Raw genomic sequence first — 20,375 nt, 5'->3', positions numbered from 1 at the left:
ACATTTATGCAACAAAATAGTATGAAAAAAAAACGATTGAGGAACTAAAATAAAATGTTAATATTAACAAAATATTGAAATGAAATAAAAAAAATTAGGTTGATGGACTAAACACTAAAAATAGTATGAAAAAATTAGATTGAGGGATTAAAATAGACTTTTAAAAAAAAAAAGACTTTTGAGACATTGAAATAGACTTTTAAGAGACTAACAATGTTTGAAAAATGTTTTGATGGACTTCGGAGAGATAATAATTGTTACCAATTATAGTAACAAACTAAATTTGGTAACAACCTCTAGTGGGTTGGTAACAACTCTTTTGAGAAAGTAACAAAGAGTTTACCTCCACTAGAGATGCTCTAATGCCTATTTAGTTATATTTCCATAAATATAACTTTTTAAAACATTATCAACTTTCACATTTGTCATGGTTACTGACGTATCTATAGGGGAAGTGACATGTAAGTCTTTTCATAATTAATAATGGTAAAATTCAGAGAGCAATATATATGGCATGTCTCGTACTTAATGTTAAGCATTTAAATTTGTTGTTACGTATGTATAATTTATTTCACTTGTAATGCGACAATAATAAACATTAAATTTACTTTTAAAAGTATTATAAAACCAGTTTTATTTTTATCGTATGTAATATCATTTTGTGTCATAAATGATTAAAATTTTATATTTTTAGCTTAAGTTTTATTCTTGTATTATACAGGTAAGTCCAAAGAAAATTAGTGACGAGATTTTTCGAAAAAGAGTAGAAATTAAGTTAGAATTTCTACTACTTAAAAAAATTGAGCCTTTTTTTGTGCTGAGAGCAAAATGAATTTCTCCAATAATTTTTGGGATGAAATTGACCTATATATATCTCTGCGTGAGACAAACTTATTTATGGTTCCATCGTCGGTACCCGTCGTTGTTCCTCTCATTGCCTTAGCTTTCACATCTGTCTAGGCATGGACAACCTTTGTGAAAACCTATGCTAACCTATCACGGAGGCATATCAAACAAATTAAACACCATTTTGCCAATATAACCAAAACTACCTTAACCATTGATGAATATATGCAAGCGATCAAGATTCGTATTGATCAACTTGTCATTATGTGAAAACGTATGGATCATAAGGATATCATAGATAAAACTATTAAGGGAATTAAATATGATCTTTATAAACTTGTTATTGATGTTCTGAATAGTCGTGACACATCCATTACCTTTGATGAGCTTCATGGAAAACTTATCAACCATGAAACTAACATCAAAGACCAAACTATTACTTATCCCCTCCTACTTCTGTCTATGTTGCTACCTTCTAGCCTTCCCAAAATTGCAATCATTCATCCTATCAAATGCAACCTGATCCATCTTGCACCAATAATCCCAATTGTACTCTGTTATCACCATTTTAGATAGGGTTTTAGAGTATAGTTTTATCTTTATTTTGAGTCTTAATATATGCTTTCCCCTGAGTATTATTGACTTTTATCTTATTCTAGTTTGGATATAGAGTTTTGAGTTATTTCAGGTTGTTTCGGGCCTTAAACAAAGAGAACCGACATTTTCAGCAACAACTACTCGATGAGCTAGATTAGTCTCCTCAATAAGCAGAGCAAGCTACTCGACGAGAAGTCATTACTCAAAGTCAACAGAAAATTACCTAGTCAAAGTTGCAGAACACAAAAAGATAGAAGACTCACTAAAGGATTAGAGGACGTTCTAGGGTTTATATAAGTAGCTCGATGAGCTAGGGCAGGAAATAGAATTTGAAAACCATTGAAACTCTACCTAGAAAGGCTCAGTTTATCCTACTTCTATAACTCTAATTCGACAAGAATAAGGATAGAAGACTCACTAAAGGATTAGAGGACGTTCTAGGGTTTATAGGGATCTTTGGTCCCTATAGATAAGAACTTTTACATTGTAATTGGTATCTTAGTTGGTCGTACTTTAAGTTTTCACATACTTTCACATTTAGTTTGGTTTTAATCCATTTTATTCAGTTTAGTTTACTATTTTTGTTTGATTTTTAGTTTAGTTAAAGCAAGCCAAACATTAGTTTGCGTTTTCACCTTTTGTTCTTAAGTAAAGTTCATTCAATTCAAGTTTTCTCTTTATCTACACGCTTCTCCATCTTTTAACCTTGAATTAATAAACCCAACTTGCTGAGCATGAGTTCACCTTGAGTCCATCCCATCATGCCTTCATGTCTTAGCTCAAACACGAGGTAAACCACTTTAGGCTAGGATGTAGGTGAATTGTGCTTGACAAGTATGGGTCGTTAAATAGGTGTTACGTTGTGTTGTAGGGAGATTAACTAGAGAATTAGCTAAATTTATATCTAAGAAACCTAACCAAGTAATTAGATAGAGAAGTTAAACTATCAAAACTAATCAAGTAAAGAATTTAACTAAACATATTAGTTAATCATATTCTCTAACTGGATAGTGCGGCTTTGTGGTCTAGGTTATGAGTTAGCCTTGGTTTTTATAGTAACTAATGCCTTCAAACATACTTAGAGATTTTGCCTAACCAAGCATCTATCTAGCGGTGTTTGAAATAGATTTGGTAGTTCTTGACTAAGGTTACTATTTGCTAATGGAAAACCACCGCATCAAGTTAACTTTAATACACATAATGTACACTTATTCGACTCATCCAACTCATGTTTGTAAACTCTTCAAGGCTATTTACAGTCTCAGATTGGCCCCTCGGGCATGGTATAACGAGCTGAAGAATTATCTCCTCTCATATGGCTTTCGAAACTCCATTAAAGGTTGGTCATTATTCCCCTACAAGCATGAATATATGGTGTTGTATTTAATTGTCTATGTTGATGATATTATCATTACGGTGCTCCTGTTTTTCGCATCTCAATGAATTTATATCAACATTTGCATCACGTTTTTCTCTCAAAGATCTTGGTACTAAATCTTACTGGCTTATTTTTTAATCAAACAAAATATATCAATTATCTCTTTGCCAAATATGACATGCTTGAAGTAAAACCAGTCACCACTCCCATGATTACTATCTACATCTCCAAGCTCATTTGAATTCTCCCACTACCAATGCTTCAGAATTTAGGGAATTTTTTTGGAGTTTGCAATACTTATCATTTACTCAGCTTGATGTTGCTTAATCAGTTAACAAGTTGTCTCTATATGTTCAGAGTTATAAGGAGGATCACTGGCATGCCTTGAAACGCCTCCTTCAATATATTAATACCACTACTCATTATAGTCTTCTTCTTTTTGACATTCCATATCCCAACTCCATGGTTTTATGGATGCTGATTGGGATGGTGATAGGGATGATTATGTCTCTACATATGGCTACATCATTTATCTTAGATGTAATCCTATTTCTTGGATTTCTAAAAATCAACACGCACTCTCTCGCTCTTCTACCGAAGCAGAATTTCGAGCAGTTGCAGACACAATAGTTGAAGTTTTATGGTTACGTTCTCTTTTACACAAACTTAGTATTCCCCTTATTGGTTGGCCGAGCATTTATTGTGACAATTTGGGTGCAATTCAGCACTCAGCTAATCGAGTCTTCCATTCCCAAATGAAGCATTTGGCTCTTACTTTCCATTTTGTCCGTGAGCAGGTTCAACTATTCATGTTGCTCACATTTTAGGCGATGATCAGTTTGCTGATGTCTTAACTAAGCCCTTATCTAAGACACCGTTCTATTCTTTAGCAGCCAAGATCGGTCTTATTCTTTGACCGTCCGATTTGTGAGGGCATGTTAATAATAAGTCTTATCCTTCTAATACTGGAAATGTTACGTCAGATTTCTCACAATCTCAATCAAATGATAAAGCACAAAATTGTTAATAATTATCATCTCTTATTATATTATATTCTGTAAAGCTTATCTTGTAGTTAGAGCTCATCCTATATTTTCTATTTATAGTTTTACTATTAATAAAATACTTGAACTTTCTCAACCTTATATATATATAGGGTAAATTACACCCATGGCCATTGAACATTATCAATTTTAACATTGTGGCCACTAAACTTTAATTCTTAACATTATGGCCACTGAATTTTACACTTTTTAACATCAGTGGCCACTCAACTTTAACTAACTCATCAAAATCAAAATGATCGTTAATGACCTCAAAATGAAAATATTCAAGAATTAAAGTTCTTCAGAAAGATATTTACCATAAAATCCACATTTTTTATTTTCTAAAATCGCCTTTTTGAGCTTTCTCTCTCTAAAAATTCACTCTCTCTCCTAACCAAACAACGCCTAAATAACATCAAAATGAAAAAATTTTAAAAATTGAAGTTTCTTAAAATATCATTAAATCTTCGAGTTTTTTTATTTTGAGACCGTCAATGGTCGTTTTGAGGTGTTGAGTGACCACCGGTGTTAAAAAATATAAAGTTCAATGGTCATACCAAGAATTAAAGTTTAGCAGCCACAATACTAAAATGGGTAAAATTCAGTGGCCATGAGTATAATTTACCCCTATATATATATATATATATATATTAAAAAGTAGTATAAATACTAAATAAATGTGAGCATGGGAGTGATGATAGAAGCATGGTTGATAGCCAGAAATAGTGGGAAATATCAGAATACAACAAACTTGACCTCATACAAATATGTAAATATATGTTTGTTTGTTGAAAAAAATGCAAATTTTGGATAACTATTATTTATGTACTTACATAATGAATGCATTCGGTAAATTACACTCATGGTCATTGAATTTTACTCATTTTAATATTATAGTCACTGATTTAATTTTTAACAATATGACTACTGAACGTTATACTTTTTAACATTAGTGGTCACTCAACGCCTCAAAACGATCGTTGACGGTCTCAAAATAAAAAAATTCAAAGAGTTAATGATATTCTAAGAACAATTTTGGCAGTCTTGAAGGGGTTTGGCTTCTCTCTTCAATTCAGGGGCTGGATTTTGGAAATTCTAAGATCTACCAGAATTTCAGTTGCTCTTGGAGGTGGTCTCAAGGGTTTTTTTGGCTGCTCTTGCGGGGTTCGTCAAGGTGACCCTCTATTATCCACGCAGTTTGGACTAGCTGAAGACTTCTTGGGAAGATGGATGTCCAAATTGGTTAGGAAGGTAAAATTTGATCCAATGACTTACACTGGTAATGTTGCCTTCCCCACTCATCTCCTGTATGCAGACGATATGATGTTGTTTGGGAGAGCTTCTTTAAAAAAAAATGAAATGTGTCAGGGACCTATTTGGTTTTTATGCAAGAAACTCGGGCCAAGAGGTCAACTGGGACAAGTCTCAAGCTATTTTTGGTAACTCTGTCACCACTGCTCGCAGAAATCGGATGATTGGAGTCCTTGGAATTAAACTGGCCTCCCTTCCGTTTAACTACCTTGGAGTTCCGCTCTTCCATGGAGCACCAAAATCTCGCTACTTGTAGCCCTTTATTGACAAGTTTCTCAATAAATTCAGCATCTGGAGGGGGAAATCCCTCTCCTTTGCGGGTAGGCTCACTTTGATAAAATCGGCTTTGACTGGGGCTCCCATCCATTCCTTTTTGATCTACAGATGGCCATATGATCTCATCTTCCGTGTCAATAAGATGGTTAGAAACTTTCTTTGGACTGGGGACAGAGATAGAAGAAAGCTTATATCAGTTCCTCGGAAAGTTTGTTGTCAACAGCTTCAGCATGGTGGGTTGGGAATTAAAGATTTCAGAACCTTTAATGCTGCTTTGATCGGGAAATTCATCTGGGAATTAATTCAGGGTCAGGGTCACATTCCCTCTCTTCTTCGTCACCGATTCCTTGAGAAATCGGGATTGGCCAGAAATTACTTCTCAAATTCCTCTATCTGGACTTCCGCCAAGCCTATTTTTTTTATCAAATTCGTCTAAATGTAACTTGGTGGTTCAATGCGGGCTCAAATCTAAACTTCTGGATGAACATGTGGATCTTACCTGCTGTTGCTGATCAGATTGGGATACCAAGAAAGCATCAGAGCAAGCTCTTTGCCCCCATTCATGAATTTAGAAGCAATGGAGGCTGGACTGGACTGCAATCGCTGCCAGCTCAAGTTCAATACAACATTAATAACATCCATTGCGTTAATACTGTCTCGGATACTTGCATCTGGCAGCCATCGAACTCAGGCAAGCTCTCGGTAAAACTTCTTTATCTTTCCTTGCTTCCGGGGACTCCGGTCGATTGGAATTGACTGTTGTGGAATCTGTATGTTCCTCCTAGGCGTGCGGTCACATGTTGGATGTTGATTCATCGCAAATTACCGGTACAGGAGCTGCTACAGACCCGCGGTTTGTGCATGGCGTAGAGATGTGAGTTGTGTAAGCAGTACAGTGAGAGTCTTGATCATCTTTTCGTTTTCTGCATCATTACATGGAAACTTTAGGGCAAGATACACGGAAACTTTGGGGGAAGATTTTTCAGTTTTTTGGAGTGGCGAGTTTCATTGGCGCTGATTTCGCTGATTTCTTCTCTAGAATCAGGGCTGTGCATGTTAGGCATGATTTGAGAAGAGGATGGAAATGTGATGTGATTACTTGCATTTGGTTTATTTGGACTACTAGAAACAAAACTATCTTTGAATCTGATCTCCCTTTAATCCAAATTTTGTGCAGCAAACTGTTGTTCTTTGTTAGAGAATGCATGCATTCTTCGCCTAGTAGCAGTCTGACTATCGATCCAGATTTTGTAGTGGTTAGATGGATTCCGCCTCCGTGCAACTGGCTGAAGGTCAACACCGACGATGCCGCTGACAGCCAATCGGGTAACGCGGGTGTGGGAGGAGTATTCAGAAATAGCAGGGGCTTTATGGTCGGTTGCTTCGTGTTTCCTATTTCGGGTGCGTTGGCTCATGTGGCTGAGCTCCGAGCAATTATTTATGCAATTGATGCAGCTTGGGACAGGAATTGGAGAAATTTATGGATCGAATTGGACTCAGTTTATGCGGTTCGGCTTCTCAGTAGCAATTCTCTCGATGTTCCGTGGAGAATTAGACGTGAGTGGACCCGCTGTCTCTCCAGGATTTCTTCTATGCATTGGAAAATTACTCATATTTTAAGGGAGGGAAATCAAACAGCATATCGTCTTGCAGGATTCGGTAAAACTGCTCCCTCTCTGAACTGGTGGCATTCGGCCCCTCACTTTTGTCAGGCTTTAGTTTTCGATGACATCTGTAACGTAGCTCATATTCGCTTCCTTTAATTTCTCTTCTCCTTCTCTTCCTCTTCTCTTCTTCTTCTATTCTTTTTCTCTCTCTCTTTGTACAATTTTCCTTTTTTATCAATAACATTCGGGTTGGTGGTTTGTGCTTGGGGTGCTAACCTAGTTGGGATGTCCAGCCTGCCATCGCGTCCCATTCTTTGATTAAAAAAATGATATTCTAAGAAACTTTAATTCTTGAAAATTTTCGTTTTGAAGGTGTTGTTTGGTTAGGAGAGATAGTGAATTTTTAGAGAGAGAAAGCTCCAATAAAGTTGATTTTGGAAAATAAAAAATGTGGTTTCATGGTAAATGTTTGTTGAGCGATTTCCGTAAGTGCACGGTATACGCTTGTAGTAATAAAAAGATATCGATCCCACAGGTAACGTTTTTTAACGAAAATTTATTTTAAATCGGTTTGATTTACTTTCAAGGTTTAAAATATGGAAAATTGTTTAATTGGATTTGGTTTTGAAATTGCTAGAATAAGAATTAGACTAGAATATGTCGAATGTTAGAAATCACTTCTAATTTAAGGGTGAATTTACAAGACAGAAACGTTTAGTTCTTTAGAAAAGTAAATAAATGTATTCGTTTGCATTAAGCAAAGAAAACAACTTTAAAATTTGTATAAATTATGAAAATGTAATAACGTAAATTCCTTCAATTAAAAGGTTTTGAACCGCAGACAATCCTCCTACGGTCGGGTTAGATTGCTACCTTAACCAAATTAATACTTTTTCAAGATACCAATTTGTGTAAGTGTTCAACAAAGTTTCCTTGTAATAGTTTTGAATTCAACTACGTTTTAATGAAAACACCAGAACTCACTTCGGATCATTTACCATAAGTGCTACATAAAAATCTATCGAATAGAACAAATTTTATTAGATGAAGTATGAATTTGATACAAGTTCATAGAGAACAAGAAGCATGGAAGCTTTCGAAGACTTTCAATCGAATGGGTTGTCAATCCTTTCCTTGAACCTCGTTTAGATTTTGTCAGACTCCTGGGGTGAATCCTCTACTAAATCTTCTCGCTGAATCTTCGGAATAGAGACTGGTCTATCTACTACCAAAATGTAAACTAATATGAACAAATCTAAACGCTATTGTGTTTGTAATTATTTAATAAACAATGTGTGTACATCATATTGCTTTTTACAAAATTGAACTTCTAACTCTGAATCGCTTGACTCAGAATTTCTGCATTAATTCTATACTAATCTTCTCTTCAAAGTATATATCTCCTTCAACTCTGAAATCAACTCTTTATTTATAGATGTTGAAGAGTCGGGTTTAAGGAATGTGTCTGCTGCGAAGAGGCGTTCTTATCCAATCGAACGGACGCGTTTCTTTGAAAACGAATGTGTACAAATAGTCCTTCTGAAATTCTGATCTTACCGAGAATATTTAATTCTCGGCCGAGAATGAGGGAGCAGGTTTTAGCCTTTGAAAAGAAGGGAGAAGTTGCTGGTCGACGCGTGTCGCGACCGAGAATGGAGGATTCTCGGTCGTGACACGGAGATTTTTACTCCGTTTCTGACTTCGTCCTCGTCCTCGTTTCGGCGCGTTTGATTTTCGTCGTCTTTGACTCCTTTTGTAAGGTTTTTCTTATGTTTTTGACTTCTTTTCATTCCTATTTCGATTTTACCAAATATTCAGGTACCTTGCATGAAAGAAACATATTCGGAAGTAAAAGTATGCTAAACAGATATAAATAGTATGAATTTGTAGCAAAACTGATGTAAATATCGATGATATTTTAGGTATATTTTGGGCTTAACAAATCTCCACACTTAATCTTTTGCTAGTCCCGAGCAAAATTCCACTGATTTTATTCTTTAACTAATCTCTTTAAAATAAAACATATATCTTTGTATTTTGTTTTAAATTAGTTAAGCCGAAAAGATTAACTTCGCATGGAAAATTTATACGCAAAATATTAAACTAACTAGTATAAAGGCGATATATCATTCGTCTTGTATTTTTCAATTTTGAATTGAAGTATTTGGGACGATATAAGCACGCATGTTATTGAGTCTTTCGTCTCAAGGAATTTCAAAGCACAAAATTTCTTTCCCAAACCTAAACTATTGCATTAAATGAGTAAGTACTTGGGTTAATTATTTGCTTAGTCACGCCCGAGATAAGGGTGGTCTCGATCGTAACTTTATACGCATTTTATTGCTTTTGTGTTCGCTTAAGAGGTACCGACCATGCCATGGGTGGACGCAATCGTTACTTTAAACTTAAACACGCTTAATTTTTGCTTTTAAACGTTCCTTCCATACCTCGATTGTGATAAGGGGGGTCGCAATCGTGACCAAAAGTAAACGATACTTAATGTTCTTCCCTTTTATACCTCGATTGTGATAAGGTTGGCCAAAAGTTAAGAATTCAACTAGTTGATTAATTAATATGAGATATAGAATTAAAATTGTAAATTGGGAAAAAGAAAGATAGCACATTCATCCTATATTGACTTAAAATTCAACATGTATTATGGCTAAAGTTTCCTTAAAAACTTCAATTGGTGTTAATGTAAGACGAAATCAAACCGAGCTAAAAATTTGTTAGTTCAATTTAATGCCTATAAACTTAATTGAAAATTTAAAATAAGATTTATTGTATCATGAATTGCATGATATAAAATAGAGATAAAGGATAAAGAATTTTTACTTAAATACATTTACTCGAGACAATTTTACTTAAAATTGTTTCGGAGATTTGTGAATTTTTTTGTGAAAAAATTCAAAAATATTACCCGTATAGAAATATTATTTCTATTGATAATGATAACCTAAAAATAATCATAAGTTATATATTTTTAAACATGTGAAAAATAATGGAAAGTTTAAATAAATTGTGTTTTAAATTGTGTTGCAATATATGTTGCATTTGCATAAAATAAGCGTTGCATTTAAAAATATTGTTTATAAATATTAATATGTTTTTTATGGTAAAACAGATGACATTTATTTTTACACCTTGCATTTATTCGTACATGTAAAAATGATATATGTATATCTCCTCCCACACTTAATTTGGACCATGTCCTCATTGGTGCAAAAATTGATAAAACACGAAAAAGTAGCACGAATTAAATCACACGAAATAATAAAGAAAATTAGCAAATTAAAATCATCCAACATAAAAATTAAAAATTATACCAAAGATAATAAAAATAAAGATTGTACCAAACGGAAAATGACAAAATAACATAACAAGATAACGAAAGGAATAAAAGACTAGATAAAACCTAAGCATGTGGAGGCGAATCCGTCGGAGATTGTGAGGTTTCAACATTTTGACGTCGGAAAAAATGAAAGCATCCGACGACGAGTAAATTTGTGCTCCCTCCTTAAATCGTTAAGGTTGTCATTGATCATCATATTATTCTCCACCAAATCATCAATCCGCAAATTCATGTTACGATTATTTTCATTGAGTTGGTTCAAAATCCTCCACAAATCAACTGGATCATCATCTTGAGGTGCTTGGGGTTGTGCTTGTGCTTGTGGTGCAATGTCCGCTTCCTCCTCCTCTTCTGCGCCACCTTCGGTACCTACAAATTGGGAACTAGAAGCTCCTCCACCCATAGTGCCACGAAGATGGGCAATACGGGATGCATAAGAAATAAAAACGGGAGGAACCGAAGTAAGCAACAAATGAGCCCGCTCAAGAGCCGAAATTTTCAAAATTGTAACATATCCATGGTAGGTAGACATGTCATAGTCGGCTATCTCTCCACGTGCACCCAAAACAATAGCGGTGATAAAATTACTGAGAGGTACTTGAATGGTACGCCTTTCCTTCCCTCCACTACATCTATATAAAGGAAGAAAAACGAGCCGTACCACAAAATATTACAAAAAGATTGTTTTTCTACCGCTATGTTACTAGGAAATGATTAATTGTATTTTGACCCTTGAACACTCAAGGGGTGATCCATCTTGTCATCTTGTTGCTTTTCTGCCTTTCCTACGCCTGCTGTAACTGCCACGCCGCTCCTGCCACTATCCGTCATCAGGTACGCAGCGGAGATCCGCTGGATCAAAAGTTGCTCTACTCCTCAAGGTTCGTTGCAAAACAGGCTGTGTGGTAGCCCTTTTGACTTAATCAATACAAATCTGCATAAAACACTTATAAGTCCTTTTATTTAGGAATATTTCGCCTAAAATACTCACAAATTGTTATTAACACGCTGTTTAATTGCAGTCATATTCATGCCTAACAAATACCCCCAAATAGAATCCTTGCTTGTCCTCAAGTAAACAGAACATCACAAGGGAATAGTTTTAGGTATGAATAATGAAGGTATATTTAAAGAACAAATAGGAACAGGAGAAACAGATTTATAGGGAAAATGATTAAAACAGAAAGAATTAAGACAGAAAACTTTTTGAGCAAATCGTGATTACTAATGAGGTTTTTGCTAGAGTTAAAATTTATATTCCTTTCTTGTGAAGTTCCTCAAAGCTTCAAATTGAACCTCAATCATCATTTAAACCACCTGCTTTGCTCCAAGTGCCTCACTAAGTTCAAGAGGATTCACTCACTCTCAAATGGCCTTTGTTGCCATAAGGGAAGGGATCATCACTCTTCAGCTTAGTACAATCATCGTTAGGTTATGACATTGCTTATTGGCCCTATCTCGATGGATCAAAAGTTTCCCGAACATAGTCTAAAGGTCTTACACATAGGTTGTAACGTTAAGCTAAGGCTAGTGTATGGAAATGAATGGCTATTTGAGTGTAAGAATTATGTCCACATGCCAAGCGATTCAACTTAACTACGTTTTAAACATTTAGTGATCTTGTTTCACTTTATTATCTGCACATCCTGTTTCACAACATTGGCCAAACTATTCTTCAAATACACAAAAGACAACCAATTCAAACATTTCATTCCAGGCTCAAGATATGAACATATGTTCTGAGCATACAACAAGACTTCACTTAATCATCATTCCTCCGATGTCACCATTTCAACAATTTTATTTGTATACACTCAGAATTTCTTAAAATTGTATTTTTCTTTAACTAGAGCAGCTTGTTCTGAGGCATGAGACAAATTCAAGGTATTTTGGGATTTCAGTGAAGGGAATTGGTTCCTTTACGTAGTGTTTAAGAAAGAATAGGCTAAGGCTCAAGTTGGATATCCTAAAAATGTGAGTGCAAAGCACGGGTAGGCTTTTTGTATTGTAGTGAATTTGGGATCTAAATGCCTTTTTCCTCCTATGTTTTCCACAATTTTACCATTTTGACTAGGCAACCAAAGCAATACCTACCTAAGGACACTATGCACTAGCCCTCTCATGAAGAATCAATGCATTTTCATGCTAATGTAGGCTCAAATTCTCACATTTTAGGGTTTTTGCATTGGAGCAGGAGATTCCTTAAGTGAAGATTGAGTTAAAACTTAAAAATTTTAAGAACTTCACGATTAGGGAGTTCAAATAATAACACAAAGCTATCACCTCAAATTGCAATCATAAAAGCACAATCAGTTAGGAATTAGATCAGAGAGGGAGATGATTACAAGAAAACAAATATCGGATACAATTTGCTTAAAGCGGACGCCAAGATTTACTAGAGGGTATTTATGAAACATAACATACGACAACAGTAGCATGTTTCATCTTCTTATCATGTTATACTCAAAAATATTGCAGTTATCTGCACCCCACCCCCAAATAAAAATCAACATTGTCCCCAATGTTACACTAAAAATGGGAGAAAAGAATCATAACATGATAGCATGGAAGTGTAACAATAAATGCAAAGAAGGGTTATAAGTGTTACCAGATGCTTGGATAGCGACAAGTTTGAAGGTTTAGACAAGTGGGGAAAGAGAGGAATCAACCTCTCGATCCTTAGCTGGAGCAGCACCATCCCCTTTCGAGGAGGTAGCGGTATGTGTTTCAGGGGCAGCAAATTTCACTCTTACCGGACTTTTGATCGAAGTACCCGAAGGACTTTCCCGCCCATGCTCTTCTACACAGAGATGCTTCAGCATCCACTTCTCCTTGCAGAATAGCAGTTTTATGCTCAAGGGCATAGATCTAGTCTCGGTTAGCTACATTTTGCGCAAACAGGGCATTGAACTTACAAACAATATCATCATTGGTGAGCTTTGCACATTTCATGTAAAAGGCAAGGTCTTTTTCGTGCTCAACTTGCTCGGACTTAGAGGAGACAGAGACAGTAGGTTCACTCTTTCTCTTTCGGCTTTCGACTCTCCTTGCTTCAACGAAGTCTGCCATCCAGACCCACTTCCCATTTACCAGTTTCCCAAACAACATGCTCTGTAAACTCCTTAAATCAATCTGGTCAGGGTGGTTCACAATAGTGAGCTGGGTGCGGTCTTCTGGCTTAAAAACCCCAATGGCTTCTGCAATTCGAGTCATGATGCTCCCACAACAAATGACCGAGGAATTCTTCTTTCTAAAGTTGCTAATGTACTCCCCAAAGCAATAGCCTAAATTCATTCTGGGCCCGGTTTTCATGCTCCACATAGCCGTAAGATCGGCATGGGGAATAGTGGCATGGTTTTCACGGGCAAAAATTATTCCAGAGACCAGCTTATGTAGGTAGCGGACGGCATAGTCATCAATATTCGACGCTTTGGAAACACTACCGTTATACCTCGGCTGGTTCAAAATAGATTGCCAGAAAGCAGCTGAGTCAAACACATCAAGGGTTTGAGTGAACGCCTCCTTGTAACTTTCCGACTCCAGGTCATCGTCATCTGTGGCACCCAATAAACTGTTAAACATGTTCAATGAAGGCCGCTGGGTGTGAGTCATTAGCTTGAAACTAAACTTTCCTTCTTCCTCTAGGTCTGTGATCTCGGGATTGTGCTTAAATGTAGCCAGGAATTCCAACGTGAGCTCTTTGTAGGCCGGCTCCGTCATTTCAACGAAACAGCCGAAATGGCCTGCTTCCATGAGCCTTCGCACACGCTCGGCAAGTTTGAGCCTTTTCAAGGTGTCCTAGCAAACTGTTCTCACAGGCCCGAATTCTAGTTGCGCAAGTTCCTCATAGTATGCTTGCACGGCCGCATCTTTGAACTGAGACAGCTTTTTCACCAATTTTTCATCAAGAATGAAAGCAACTGTGCTTGTTCCCGTCATTTTGCCCTTAGCTTTTTCTTTCTTCGTTGATCTTTCAATTTTTACCTACTTGCCAGATCCTCGAGTTCTCATCATGTGCTCAAGTCTAAATAGGGTTTCCCAAACGATAAAGAGCACAGAGCATGTGGTGAACAGTAAAAGAAATATGTGTGAAAAAGAAAGCAAGTCAAACAAGGGGCCATAATTTGGTTGGTCTCCTTAAGTAGGGAGAGGCAATGAAACAGCCTATTGCCAACCCGTCTTTATGAGAGCGGTCCAATGGACGCCACCTGGACAAGTGGTTGGCAAAAGGCGCGTACCTCCGAAGAGACCCCTGGGCGACGAACGGTCACACTTCAAATTTTGAATTTATGACTCTCCTATCCGTTCGATTTTATCGAGAAAAGGAGAGCATGTGGAATAGGTACCTAGTGACAGATGATTAGATGTTTTACTTTTTCAGTCTTTTAGTTCGCCTCCCAGTTTCCAAGGATAGTCCTTCCACAGAAAGGTAAATCAACTCCCTATTTGAACAAGTAAAAACGTAAAACTGGACCCTTATGGAAAGGTGTAAGTTTTACATCTTTGCTTGCGCCGGAGATACTCATTACGGACCATTGCACGACACAAAATTTATCTAAACTACCTTTAACATTATTTAACAAAATTGGACATGTAAACTAATTTAAATGCAATGTTACTTGTGCTACAATTGGTGTTTGTAGCGAACACCCTGTTTGTGCTTCTAATGGCGTGGGGGATCTTGGAAGTGAACTGTATCGATCTTCCTTGTGTGATCGTTCTCTAGATAGGGTTTCAGTCTTTGCCCATTCACCTTAAAAGGTTCCTGACCCTCCTTGCCAATTTCAACTGCACCATGACCAAACACCTTGTTCACCAGATAAGGTCCTGTCCATCTTGATTTCAGCTTCCCAGGAAACAACCTGAGTCTCGAATTGTACAAGAGAACTCTTTGTCCTTCATGAAACGTCTTTGTCTGGATTTTTCTATCGTGCCACATCTTGGTCTTGTCTTTGTAATTCACTGCATTTTCATACGAAAACAGCCTGAACTCTTCCATGTCACAGAGTTGAAGTCTTCGCTGGTCTCCCACAGCCCGTTGCTCAAAATTTTAGAAAGTTAACGCCCAAAAAGCCCTATGTTCCATCTCAACCGGCAAGTGACAAGACTTGCCGTATAACAACCTAAACGGAGACATTCCGATTGGCGTTTTATAATCCGTCCTATATGCCTAAAGAGCATCGTCAAGCTTGTTTGCCCATTCTCTCCTAGAACTGCCAATAGTTTTTTCTAAAATTCTTTTGATTTCACGATTGGAAATCTCCACCTGTCCACTTGTTTGTGGATGGTAAGGTGTGGCAATTCTGTGAGAGACTCCAAGCTTGCCCATCAGCTTCTCAAATTTGGCATTGCAAAAGTGGGTTCCTTGATCACTAATGATCGCTCGTGGGACATCGAATCTGGCAAACAGCCTTTTCAGGAATTTTACAACCATACGGGCGTCATTGGTGGGGCTAGCCATTGCTTCAACCCACTTACTCACATAATCAACAGCTACTAAGATATATTTATGCCCAAAGGATGTAGGGAATGGTCCCATAAAATCTATTCCCCATATATCAAAAATTTCATAAACAACTATGTTGTTTAGGGGCATGGCATTTCTAGCCGAGATATTGCCTGTTCGTCGGCACTCATTGCAATTGCGAACGAACAGATTGGCATCTTTAAAAAGTGTTGGCCAGAAAAAACCTGATTGAAGTACTTTGGCTGCAGTTCTGCTAGCGCTATGATGCCCTCCAGCTTCTCTGTCATGACAATGGCTTAGAACAGCCTGTCCCTCCTCTTAAGATATACATCTTCGAATAATTTGGTCGGCGCACAACCTGAAAAGATAGGGTTCTTCCTAAAAATAATATTTAATTTCAGCATAAAACTTCCTCCTTTGATTAGTGGACAGGTTGTGAGGTTTAAGCGAATTGGCTAGATAATTAGCGATGTCAGCAAACCATGGCGCAGGCTGTACGGTGTATAGACGCTCGTCTGGAAAACTCTCCAAAATCTCTGGTTGTTCCGGGCTGCTTTGGTGAGGAATTCTTGACAAATAACCAGCTGCCACATTCTCCGTTCCCTTCTTATCCTTAATTTCGAGATCGAACTCTTGAAGTAAGAGTAACCATCATATCAATCTTGGCTTTGCATCCTTCTTTGCGAAAAGATAGCGTAATGCCGCATGGTCTGTGTGAACAATGACTTTTGATAGCACCAAGTAGGGGTGAAATTTGTCGAAAGCATACACAATTGCGAGGAGCTCTTTTTCCGTCATGGTGTAATTCTGCTGGGTCTCGGTTAATATTTTGCTCGCGTAATAGATAGGTCGGAATTTCTTCTCAACCCTCTGCCCAAGAACAGCTCCCACACACGTATCGCTTGCGTCACACATCATCTCAAAAGGCTATTCCCAGTCGGGTCCTGCCAGTATAGGCGAGTTGATCAGCTTGCCTTTCAACAGTTCGAAAGCATTTAGACAGCTTGCATCAAAAGAAAATTTCGCATCCTTATGAAGTAATGCTGACAAGGGCAGCGCAATCTTTGAAAAATCTTTGATAAACCGGTGGTAGAATCCTGCATGCCCCAGAAAACTTCTCACATCTTTTATATTAGTTGGAACTGCCAGCTTCTCGATCACTTCTACATTAGCCTTGTCCACTTCCATCCCCTTTTCTGAAATCTTGTGCCCGAGAACAATTCCACCCGTAACCATGAAGTGGCATTTCTCCCAATTCAAAACCAGGTGGGTCTCTTTGCATCGCACAAGCACAGCCTTGAGGTTGTTTAGAAAATTTTCAAAAGATTTTCCATAAATAGAGAAATCGTCCATGAAGATTTCTACAGTCCGCTCCACCATATCATGGAATATAGACATCATGCATTTTTTAAACGTGGCTAGAGCGTTGCATAGTCCGAATGGCATTCGTCTGTAGGCATACGTCCTATAAGGACAAGTGAAAGTTGTCTTCTCTTGATCCTCGCTATGGATTGCAATCTGGTTGTACCCCGAGTAACCGTCAAGGAAACAATAAAATGCATACCCCGCTAACCGTTCTAACATCTGGTCAATGAAGGGCAAAGGAAAATGATCCTTCCTTGTGGCTTCGTTGAGCTTTCTGTGATCCACACAAACTCGCCATCCTGTTATGGTTCTAGTGGGAACCAACTCATCTTTCTCGTTGAGTACCACTGTTGTTCCTCCCTTCTTTGGTACAACGTGAACAGTGCTGGTCCACACACTATCAAAAATCGGGTAAATGATGCCGGCATCCAATAGTTTGATGACCTCCTTTCGCACGACCTCTTTCATGTGGGGATTCAATCTGCACTGTGGCTGGACAGATGGCTTGTGATCTTTTTCCATCAAAATTCTGTGGACACAGACTGTTGGATTGATTCCCTTGATATCATCAATTTTCCATGCGATTGCCTCCTTGTTCCATCGCAGTTCCTCCATGAGTTGAGCTTTCCGATCAGGAGTTAACTTTGAAGATATAATAACTGGACTCCCACTGGGTGGTTCCAGGAATGCATACTCGAGGTGTGAGGGCAACGGTTTCAATTCTGGTTTAGATAATGGCACAGTTGGTATCTCCGATGGTTCTTGATGAGTGGGAACAGTAGGATCTAAAGGGGGTGTAGGTAAGTTGGATTCGATGGAACAGCCTATTCCTTCACATAAGTTCACCTCTTCTCCTAATAGAGTCTCCAGAGTGTCCTGTTCCTGTAAAGTAGAAAGACTTTGGAAGTCATCTAAGAAACAACATGTGTCGTCATTATTGTTAGCACATCTCATTGCCTCGTTCATTTTGAAAATGACTTCCTCCCTATTAATTCTTAAAAACAGTTGTCCCTCTCCCACATCTATCAATGCTCTACCCGTGGCTAGAAACGGTCGACCTAGGATAGTAGAAACATGCATCTCTTCATCTATGTCCATTATGATAAAATCCACAGGCAATATGAATTTTCCTACTTTGACCAACACATCTTCCACCACTCCCCTAGGGTAACATACTGACCGATCGACCAATTGAATAGACATTCTTGTAGGTTGTGGCTCTCCTAATCCTAGTTTAGCATATACAGAATAAGGCATTAGGTTTATGCTAGCTCCTAGGTCACATAGTGCATTTTCAATATTTAACCTTCCTATTGAACAAGGAATAGAAAAACTCCTTGGATCTTTTAGTTTTTTCGGTAGCTGCTGCTTGTTTTGGAGTATTGAAGAACAATCCCTGTTGAGTTGGATCATTGATATGTTCTCCAGCTTTTTTTTGTTTAACAGGAGATCTTTCAAGAACTTTGCATATGACGGCATCTGTGCCAGTGCTTCTACGAACGGAATGTTGATGTGCAACTTCCTTAAGGTGTTTAACACCTTAGAATTCTGTTCTTCCAGCTTTTTGTTGATCAACCGCGTTGGATATAGCACAGGCGGAACATAAGGCGAAGGTGGCTTGTACATCCTTCCGCTTTCCTCCTGATCCTGCTCACTGGTAGATTTTGTCTTCCTGGTTTCTTCTTGACTAGGAACAGCCTGTTCCTGCTCTCCTTCAGTTCCTTCGGATGTTTCTGCGCAATCACCATTTTCATCAGTAGATATACTGGGTTGAGTTTGCTTACCAAACCTCAAGGTTATTGCCATGACATCACCCTTTGGGTTCGGCTCTGTGTTGCTTGGCATTATTCCCTTCCCTTTTGACGTAGATACAGCTAATTGATGGACTTGTGTTTCCAGATTTTTAATTGAAGCTTGTGTCTGTTTCATGAATGGCATCATCATTGTCTTCATATCTGGCTCTACCTCTTCCTTTGGTGGAACAGGTTGTTTATAATGCTGCTGAGGTTGCCTCTGGTAGTGTCCTCCTTGCTGTTGTTGATATCTCGGTTGTTCGTGCTGGTTGGGCTGGCCTGTCCATCCAAAATTCGGATGATTTCTTGTGGCAGGGTTATACGTGTTAGAATATGGGTTCGGTGGATTCCTCTGATTATACCCTGCATAATCACATTCTACATGTGCACCCTTCCCTTGCTTGACTCCGGGACAATTTATGTTAAAATGAAGGCCTCCACAAAAATCACAAATGTCATTGAATGGTGGTTCATTGTGGATCGAGGACACATTTATCTTGCCGAGCTGTCTGGTAAGTTGTTCTACCTGGCTTGTCAATTTTTACACAACATCTTCATTTCTCGCTCTTTTTCCCCCACTTTCGGCGGAGTGCTAGTTATAACTTGTGCTTACTACTCTCTCAATAAGGTCGTATAAGGCTTGTGGCTCCATATCTTCAGGGTTTCCATTGGCAATGGACACGATCTGGATCTTATAAATGTTGGTTACCCCATTGTAAAAGTTCTGCATCTGCATCCACATATGGATGCCATGATTGGGCACTCTCCTTAGTAGTTCCTTGTACCTTTCCCATGCTTCGGCTAATGATTCATCCTCTTCTTGCACGAAATGGGAAACCTCGTTTTTGAGCTTAATGGCTTGTCTTGGTGGAAAATATTTCATTAAGAAAGCACTGGCCATTTCTTCCCAAGTAGTGATCGTTCCTGGTTGCAAGTTTTTCAACCAATTCTTCGCTTTATCTCTTAGAGAAAAAGGAAACAGCTTTAGTCTGATTACGTCGTCAGAAACGCCCCTGTTTGATCTAAAAGTGTTACACAGCGTTATAAATTCAACGATATGCCCATTTGGATCTTCCGACTGGTATCCATTGAACTGTACGGCTGCCTGCAACATTTGTATCATAGATGCTTTCACCTCGAACATGTTGTTCCCTTCGTTGGGCAACACGATGCACGATGAATGTCCTTCCGTGGTTGGTCTCGAATAATCTCTGATTTGCATGACAGGAGGGTTGTTATTCTCTCCCTCTTCTTCCTGGTTTGGTTGGACTGGTTGTTTGGGTGGTACCCTTCCAGCCATTCTTCTCTCTCTTTATCGTTCTCTTTGTCTTGCACGT

At 38.1% G+C, this 20,375-nt stretch overlaps 1 non-coding gene across 1 annotated transcript; it reads left to right on the top strand.

The window, feature by feature from the left end:
* The first annotated feature begins 19,784 nt into the window (after nt 1-19,784).
* On the top strand, nt 19,785-19,891 carry LOC136228253 (small nucleolar RNA R71). The gene has a single exon (XR_010688581.1). It is a non-coding gene; the product is annotated as a small nucleolar RNA R71 (small nucleolar RNA).
* Nucleotides 19,892-20,375: the final 484 nt, after the last annotated feature.

Source organism: Euphorbia lathyris, chromosome 4, assembly GCF_963576675.1.
Source record: "Euphorbia lathyris chromosome 4, ddEupLath1.1, whole genome shotgun sequence".
In the NCBI taxonomy this organism is placed as follows: Eukaryota; Viridiplantae; Streptophyta; class Magnoliopsida; order Malpighiales; family Euphorbiaceae; genus Euphorbia; species Euphorbia lathyris.
Note: the sequence above shows the minus strand (reverse complement) of the source record. Positions and strands in the feature narration are given on the sequence as shown.